This window comes from Sinocyclocheilus rhinocerous, unplaced genomic scaffold, assembly GCF_001515625.1.
Source record: "Sinocyclocheilus rhinocerous isolate Xijiao unplaced genomic scaffold, SAMN03320098_v1.1 scaffold1306, whole genome shotgun sequence".
Lineage (NCBI taxonomy): Eukaryota > Metazoa > Chordata > Actinopteri > Cypriniformes > Cyprinidae > Sinocyclocheilus > Sinocyclocheilus rhinocerous.
Window position 1 is genome coordinate 42449 of NW_015630031.1, and position 9585 is coordinate 52033.

Here is a 9585-nt window from a genome sequence, read left to right on the forward strand (position 1 = left end):
ACAAAATGTGCAGTGCTGGGGGGCGCCCAGGACCAGGGTTGAGAAACACTGATCTAAATATTCTTAAAAATTAAAAGTTTGTTGCCATTTGTAAGTGTGTAGGCCTTCTTGCATTATTATGCTGTTACATTATGATTATATATTCAGTCTTTAAAATGACAATAATATCGCTTATCGCAATTATTTCTGGGGCAATATATCGCACAACAAAAAGCTGTTATCGTGACAGGCCTAGTCTTATGTCATGATTTGTTTTGTCCTTTTTAGTTGTTTTTCTCAATGTTCTTTCTCAGATATAAAAGTCTTAATTTGCATTGTAACATTAATGAATTTACTCTAGCACAGTAGATATTAGTAAAGCAATATTGTAATGAGCTAAAAAAAAAAAATATGTGGGTAAATCTAGAGGTCAAAATTCATTTGTTACTTTTAAAGACAAAACACACGCTTGTTGTCAGCAGTAAATTCGGCCAATCATGAAACAGATCATGCAGCTGCTCTGGAAAAGCTGCGCAGAATGAACCAGCCGGCTGCTCTCAAATCTCTCACTGTACTTTGATCGCATAGTCACAATGATGTGGCAGTGGCATCGACCGCGTCTCAAGTCAGACCAAATCCCAAAGCGTTCCATTCCGCTTTTAGACACACACTCACAAACTTCACAAATCTCCCAGCTCCATATACCACAATGCAACACGATTGTGACATTACCACATATCTCGCTTATTTAACCCCCATCCCAAAAAACTCAATGATATATGAATAATTTAATTTATCATTAAATAAATTAAATAAGCAGATAGATAGATAGATAGATAGATAGAATGCTGAGTCAAACAAATTCGTAACATCCGACCTGTGAACTTGGGGCAGATCGATCAACCCCGACTTTAGCAAGACATGCCATTTGACGTCACTGCTCCCATAGAGGATAGTGTGGAGCTACCTTATGTCAAACGTAAAACATTAGATATTAAGTGTATAAAATGCTATCCCAATTTTTGCTTTTTCAAATGGCGGCTTTTTTTTTCTGTAAATAATTGATACAAAAAAAAATCCTCTCGATGTATCATGGTGTGTGGTCAGTATGTTACCGTGATGTGACTGACTGGAACTAACTGGGGTTGGAAGTGGGACATTTCAGTATGGATGATCCCACTTCCTACCTCGTCTGGAATGTGGCATTAATAAATAAGTAATAGTGTTAATGTGAGGAGGACTAATTAAAAAGTGAGTAATTCACCCACTTCGATAGCCTACTTATCTCCATGTGACGTCAAAATCAAATGACTTGAAAACATGATCTGTAAGTTTTTTTTTTTTTTTTTACATTTTGTACAAAAAAAAATGGTGACATTATATGGAATAAAATCGCTGTCAAAAATAATCGTACGTAATTCAAAGCATTTGTGTGTCATTTTAATTTACTCGTGCGTAATTTAAAAGTATTGTATGTAATTCTGTTTTTTGTCAGCATTAAAGGTATAGCCTACACCCTTGTGTCTGTGACAATCATGACATCTGCAGTGTTTAGTGCAGAGAGAATAGCTTTGATAACTGGTGATCCGAAAATTAGTTGACTATTAAAAAGAATAACTGAACATCAGTTAACAAATAAAATACACCTGAATTATGAAACAGCGTTCTTGTAATTGTTATTTTGCACCAAATGTAAAAATGCTTAAATGGTCTAACTTGATGAGAAATATAGGCCTACTTCTTTTTAATAAATATAACATTAATTGCATTAAATTAATGGAAAAATACAAAATAGAATCATATTGGTTGTTGTTATGTTTCTTGATATTGTTAGTATGGTAAGATGCCCTATGGCAGGATGATCCCCCCTCCTCCACCTTCATTTTTTTCTCTTAACCACAAAATCTCATCTCAAGCACTTTTGATGAATGCCTACCTGATTTTTATTTCATCAAATTTTTCAACATTTGTGACATTTAGTCAGTCCATATTTTATTCTTCAATTAAAATATGGGTAATTAAATATGTAAATATTCATATGCCTGTATACAAGTCATAGAATATTTTTACCTTTCAGATGATTCTATTTTGTCTGTAATTCGTTTTTCTATAGTAACACATTGGCTGATGCTTCGTCATCATGCATATGCTAAACTTACATCTAAATATTTTACAATTTAAAAGTAAATCTACATTGTTCTTAAGGTGGACATCTTCCCCCATTGTACTCAAATGTTTATTTATTTAACCTGAAAAATGTCTTAAGGTAAAGTGTAACTGGAACATGAATTTAAATAAAAAATAAAAAATAACAAAAATAGAACACCAACACATTTCAAAACTGTACGCCACTGAAACACCAGCAGCATCCTGCAGCGGATGGCAAATATATATTTGCGATTTTAAATATTCACCACTAGATGTCATCAAAGGACAAGCCATATTATAATTTCGTCAGCTAATCTATACTATCATTCAAGAACATTTCCGAGAATGTAATTCTGTAATTGTAAGGAAAGGAGATGGAACTTTTAAACACATCCACATGCAAGTATTCAAACATGTCTGTTCTATATTTATTTAAAAAGTCTGCATTCTGAAAAGTAGGCCTATACAATACGATTAATCAGTTCGAATAAAAAAAACAAAAAAAACAACAGGCTTTAATTGATTTTACTCTTGGCTAAATGGATTAACGACTGATCATGAAAAAAACTGCTGCTCTCTGTCACATCCACGCAGTAAAAATTATTTTTCAAAGTTGAAACAAAGATTAGTGGAGTTTTGAGTACATTTACAAAAAGATTCAATACTACAAAATTTGACGTTTAATTGTGTTACAGTGTGTTTCGTTGTAATTGTGTGTGAATTTAGGCTATCAATATATTTTATTTTTATTTTAATTATAGGCCTATGAGGTTAGGCTACATGGCACTGTTAGTTTCAGGTGCTGTTTTTACAACAAAACTAAACTAAACTAAACTAATAAAATAAAATAAAATAAAATAAAATAAAATCTCCAGTACCAACATTGCCATCCATGGTAACAAACACTAACCAAATAAAAAGTTAGAAAAAAATAAATTAAAAGCAGGATCCTGGTGCAGAGTTTTTATTTGACCATATAAATACATACATTTTAGATTATTGTACGTAGCCGAGTTATATTGCCACATTAGCACACAGTTCAAAAACAGTACATTTTCATTTTCAAATCAAATCAACCGCTTCCTGCTCTTATGGAACCATTTAAAGTAAATAATATGACACTCTTCAACTTAAACTGCCTGTTCAGAACTATGTTTCAATATCATCCTTGCCTTTTGTTATCGTCTTGTAGGGAAGCAGCGTTTTCAGAGAACCTGTGTCATCTCTGCTATTAGTGGCTGTCAGCCTGTCATTTATACCAGAACACTGCATCATAGAAGTAACCAATACTTCAAACAAACAATAGTTACATTTATATTACCTGGTTTATATTTATATCAGTAATTAAAATGCAATTTAAACTTTATTACTTAGTTTTACATTTAAAATTATAAGTATCATATGACACTGTAGTCAAAAAAAGGGGGGGAGGGGGATCTCATTTTCCATGAAACTGGAAAACCTTCACTGATAGTGACTAAACTAATTTCAAAGGAAATAATTATTTTATGAATATTGAATGTCATTATCCAGATTCTGCAGGAGACGTCAGGTTTATGAACCTGAAAAGTGGCTTCTCGGACACAGAATAAGCCGTGTCCTGCACTAAATGACATTCTTGATAGTGATTCGAAATTGAAAAATGCTGTCTCCTTGTGTAGATGCAGTGTGATGATAAAACCTCTGCCTCAAACAGGGCTATATAAGATGAACAGACCTGACAGTCAATTCACTCTGCATAAAACCACACTGAGGCCGCTATATATCCAGTCAACCTATCAGAGCAGACACTTACCCCTTTTTGTGGTCCTCAGCCCCTACCCTCTCCTCCTCTACATCTGTCCATCATGCTTCTCCTCTCTGCTCAGCCATTCTGTCTATGGGACATCAGGAGCTTTTCTCAAAATGAGCTTGTTCATTTTCTGCTGAAATATGAACACAGTTGTAACAGAAGTTATACCTTAGCGCTATTAGTGGATATTACCTGTTATTTCTTTCACATGAGTAATTGTTGTTATTATTTGCGTGCCATGGCTAATTTCAAGTATTGTTTTCTATAGTGCTGTCCTGTTGCTATAATCTGTCCTGTTTCAAATCATCTTTTCCAAGCACCTGCACTGCAAACAATTTAATAAACATGTTTTATTGCCCTGTGTCTGTTTGACAATGAACAATGAGGTGAGAGGGAGAACAAATATTGCAAAAAATGCCAAGGGGGTTTATACAGGATGAATTGTCGTGAAATATAGTACAAGCGCTGATCGAAGGATGTTTCCAAAAATATTCAGTACTTTACTAACAACCTAAATCTGCAGGTTTGTTAGTCTTTTCTCTTACTGTCTTTTCTTCATCTCCACACCAAGAGAAAAGATGTAATATCCAGATTAAGCGCACCACCTTCATGTAAAATTTTACATACTCACTAATTCTTTCATTCAGCATGCATAAAATTATAGGAACAATCGTAGAAACAAAACGAGCTGGAGCTACCAAGATGGGAACAGATGGCCCATAATTGCCTCGTAGAGGAAGCCAGGGAGTCAATTTTTACAGGTCTCGAGGGAGTGGCAGATGCAAAAAGTGCAGGTGCATTTGTTTTGATCGGAGATGGCCTAAAGGAGCGATCTGAAAAAATGCATCACACACATTAGTGCAGAATTTAACAAAGCACGATTGCTTCGTCTCGGCAAGACCGTAATAAGGCAGGGAGTTTTCATTAGGGGCCAACGAGGTAAACATGGGAACGCTCGCTCATGACAGGCGTGTGAAACTGCAACAGATGCGGCACAAATTAAAGCCGCATCATCGTGCAGAGATAAATCAGGAGCACATCAATAGGGTAAAAAAGCATGGCACATTTTCTCTTGTGTCGTTGCAATTTCACATTTGAAGAACTCATCCTTTAAATCTACTCTGAGTAATGTGCAACAACAAAAAATGTTGTACTTTAAAGTGTTTTAAAAAGCACAGTAGAAACACGAATTGATAATAAAGGTCTGTTTATTTTTTGAAAATTGTGAAAGCAAAAAATCTAATAAAAATCACACATGCATACATATACAAAATAGATTATCCAGTATCATATATTAAGATATCTGTTAATAAACTATAATGCACCAATGAGTATTTGTTTTCCTCAAAATTGACCAGAATCAACATACTGAGCTCTGATCCCTTAGAACTATGCCATATGATGCATCAAACATAGCCCAGGATTTCATTTTTGTCAGTCTCTTTCGATTGTATATCACATCTGAACACCATAAGTGCTCCTAAAATACAACCCGCATCCTGAATACGCTTTGTTCCAACCACTACCCCTTTATAATCTCAAACTTGAGCTGCCTGACAATATCAAACTAATAAATTACCTCCTGCCTCCTCTATAACTCGCTAATAAATAAAAAAAGAAGCTCCACTTTCCTTGTACAGCTGTGACCCAGGGTTACCTAGCAACAGGTCATGCCCAGATAAAAAGCACAGGGTAGTGATTCACCTATGAGGAGATGGAGAGACGGGGGCATCTTCACTCTCTGACCCTTGACAGATGGAAAACGCACTCAGAGGAAACGGTTCTTTGATTGACAGGACAGTTCTGAGTATGCCTGCATCACTCCTTCACTCCTTCAAAATTGTATTAACACAGCAAGCAAAGTATGCTTGTGAGATATGCCTCATCCCTTGCTGTTCCTCACTAGCATTAAAATACAGAAGAAAATTACAAAATGCTCATCAGATTCTCTACTCTTTTCCCACAAAATGCAACAATAACCCTAATATTGACAACATAGGACATTGAGACGTCATGTGTACGTCATCCCTCTAGAAGCTTTAATGACATATTGAAGAAATGAAACATTCAGACCGCATATTTAAAGCAGTCTGACCTTTCATAAATGTTTATCCTCCTTTTCAATCCAAATAAATAAGACGTATAAAACAAAGATGCATAGATGTCAAGATTTAAATGGATAGTTGAGCCAAAAATGAATATTATGTCATCATTTAATCTCCCACATGTTGTTCCAAACCTGTAAGACTTTTGTTCTTCTGTGGATATTCTAAATAAAACAACTGTGAACCCAGTGGAGTTCCTTTGTCATAAAAACAGGACATACAAAAAAAGTCATACAGGTTTGGACATGAGGGTGAGCTGATAACAGTATTTTCAATTCGGAGTGACTAATGCAATTACCATCATTTTATGAAAAGCAGCTGTTTAATTTAGCCGCTCCTTTTAGAAACCAAATATAACTGAATCTTAATGATATTCAAAATTGTTCACATTAAGGCTAATACTTCTAAAGCATTTACAGATTTTATACAATCTCTAAATTAGTGGTACATAAAAAAAGCTATAATTAGGTGTACAAAATAGCTAAAGGAAAATCAGTCATGTGAGAATTATTAGTATTTATTTCTTTATTTCATAAATACATTTCATTATTTTATTTCATCACTGATGTAATTGCCACCCAGGACTACAGTTGAAATTTTACTTTAAGCTAAGACTGTTACATTTTATATACTGTGAATTGTCCCTGTACAAACAAACAAAAGCAAATAAATAAATAGATTAGGGAGTCTCAATACTTTAGGATGGATTCTCTTATTTATCTATGCCTAATGATAGTTTACATCTCGTTTATCGTTTGTATTTAACCACACATCAAACCATCTGATTTCAACAGCTTTGCACTCAGTCAGTGCCTCTGTTGGCTATTCTCTGTCCCTCAGGGGAGCCACACAGCTGTGTGAGTTTAGCTCACGGTTGAGGTGAGGCCACACACAGTTGAAAAAAAAAAACATACACTCCTTTTATGCTTAAACACACACTACGAACATTTAACATGCAGCTAGACCTACATTTCAGCTACATTATTGACAACATAATACAGTGTGAAGCTGGCTTCTAATAAGAATTGTATTGTGTATTGCTCATCATAGCGAGATGGGACTGAAGGTACAGTATATGAAAAATAAGCATCAGCAGTGGGAGGCTAAGATAACAGCAGGCCCTTCAGGGGCTAATGGACAGCTTTATGGCAATGAAAGTGAATTCTGTCTACATAGAGGACAGTTTGATGCTCACTGCTGGCAACCTGTAAGTCTGAAGTTTGGTTCTTCGCTTCTGTGTCTATGAGCAAAACACAGAAGTCTCACCTACCCGAGGGGAGTAAAGAATTGATGACCTGCACTTTGACTTCTTACTACTTATTTTCTGCTTGTATGTGTGTGTTTAGATAAAGGATAGATCAGAAAGCCAGAATCTTAAAACGACTGTGGCAAGTATTTCCACGAGCACCTGTAACTCAGAAATAACTGTCGATTTTACTATTACATTTTGATGAACATTTTTGATATATATACTCTACACACAAGGAGACTCTCATAAGAGTTGAGGAGCCAACCGTAATAACAGATAAAGGCTTATGGAGCAGAGAAAATGGGTATTGTGTTGTGCCCTGGGGCCTGACTGTTAAACCTTGTACAGAACCACAACAGTCACATGACAAACAATGCTTCCACAAGAATTTCATCTATAACGTATTCCTTCAAAACTGATTAGGAAGAGAAAGAACCTGAACTCCTGAACAAGAAAAGGGAATTTTTAGCACGCAAATTGATTAGTAGGTTAACTAGAAGAAAAAACTAAGCATGCTGGTCAAACCTTAAAGGAAAAGTCTAGGTAAAAATTAAAATGTCATCACCCTTTAGGTCATCCAAGTTTTAGATGAGTTTGTTTCTTCATCAGATTTTGAGAATTTTAACATCACATCACTTGGTCACCAATGGATCCTCTGCAGTGAATGGGTGCCGTCAGAATGAGAGTCCAAACAGCTGATAAAAGCATCACAATAATCCACAAGTAATCCACATGACTCCAGTCCATCAATTAACATCTTGTGAACAAAAAGCTGCATGTTTATTAAAAAAAACAAATGCATCAAGATGTTCTTAACTTTAAACTGTAGCTTCTGACCAAAATAGTCCATAATCCATAATGATGCTTCCTCCACTGAAAAAGTACATCCCCAGTTGTCCTCTCACATCAATTTCAGTTTAGATGGTGCTTGATCTGTGCATATTTCTCACCTGATTCAGACTAGATGATTTTTTCACTGGAGAAACGTTAATTAAGCATTATGGATTCAGGACTTGTATTAATGTATGCAGGCTGTAGAACTTGTTAATGTGTAAATCTGAATATGTTCAATTTGTATGAATGAATCAGGGCCTACAGCCCATACACTTTCCTCTGTAGCATGGCTGTTAGTCTCTAGGTTGAGTCAGAACAAAGCATTTCAGTTTGGCACTCACGTTGTGAGACAATGTTCTTCTTTACACCCCACAAGGCAGGATGCAGAGCCCACAGGTGAGGGTCTACAATGTTACCTATGTATCATGTGTTCGGTCAAACACAGGAACATCTGTATAAAGTGTTTTGGCAACCATGATAACAGAACCCCCCTTCTCTCCACGGCCAGTTTTAGTCAATGGGCATCCATCACTGATGCTAACAGCTCTGATTAAAAATACATCAACTGCAACTGGCCTCCTGATGGCAGCGCTTCATAGCGAGCATAATTAGGGGATGGGGAACTGTGATGATGAAGGGCAATGCACACCTGCTCTCCGTTAAATCACGCTTCTGTTGGTGAAGCTTGCATATTTCACCCCCGCAAATTAATTAATACCAAATTATGGATGGGACACCTTATTTATTTATGGTCGGAGTTGTCTAAAATCAGCAAACATACCCCTCATTTCCTTTCTCCTCACTTTCCTGGTTGTTCTCATATCAACTTATGTAAGTGTAGGTTGCGCTTTAATAAATACAAATTTTAAATGTAATAGATTGAACTTAAAATTAAGGTAAAAAAAACTGCATTTCATTACCTGAAATAGGGCTGGACAATAATTCAATATCAATATGTATCGCGATATAATTTTTTTCAATAACGGTGATATGATTTTTAAACACATTTCCGATATTTCGATATACATTACCACTTTCCCATACATTGATTTACAGACTTCTCTTAGAGGGTAGAGAGAGTTTCTTCATGCCTCAGGTAGTATACGGTCATGTTGAGATCACATGACCAGGTATACCACCTTAAATAGTTGTGTTCACTTGAAGCAGTGATGCGCAGACCAATCGGTGTATGACATCGAAGTACAAGGGCGATTAGAAAACAGACAATCGCATATGCTTTCAAATCACTCTCACAGTATTTTGATGTCATCACTGATTGATCTGTGCAGTGTCACTTCAAGCCGAACAGACCTATTATCTCTGTAACCCCCCCAGTAGTGCATACTTTCTCTCATTTGATATTTTTACCCCTTAAGTGCCACCGGCCCACAGGTGGGCCCAATGGCGCTCTTTTTTGTTGTTGTCTTTTTTCTCAATCACATATCTTAGTAATCATCATAAATTATATATCATTTGAA

The 9585-nt window shown here is 35.8% G+C and overlaps 1 long non-coding RNA gene across 1 annotated transcript in view; it reads left to right on the forward strand.

Moving 5' to 3' along the window:
• The window catches only part of LOC107739822 (uncharacterized), a 12649-nt gene extending 6133 nt beyond the window's left edge, over positions 1 to 6516 (forward strand). Inside the window, exon 3 of the long non-coding RNA XR_001640035.1 lies at positions 6506 to 6516. This is a non-coding gene — a long non-coding RNA (uncharacterized LOC107739822). The remainder of the gene's footprint in view (positions 1 to 6505) is intronic.
• The last annotated feature ends 3069 nt before the right edge of the window (positions 6517 to 9585 follow it).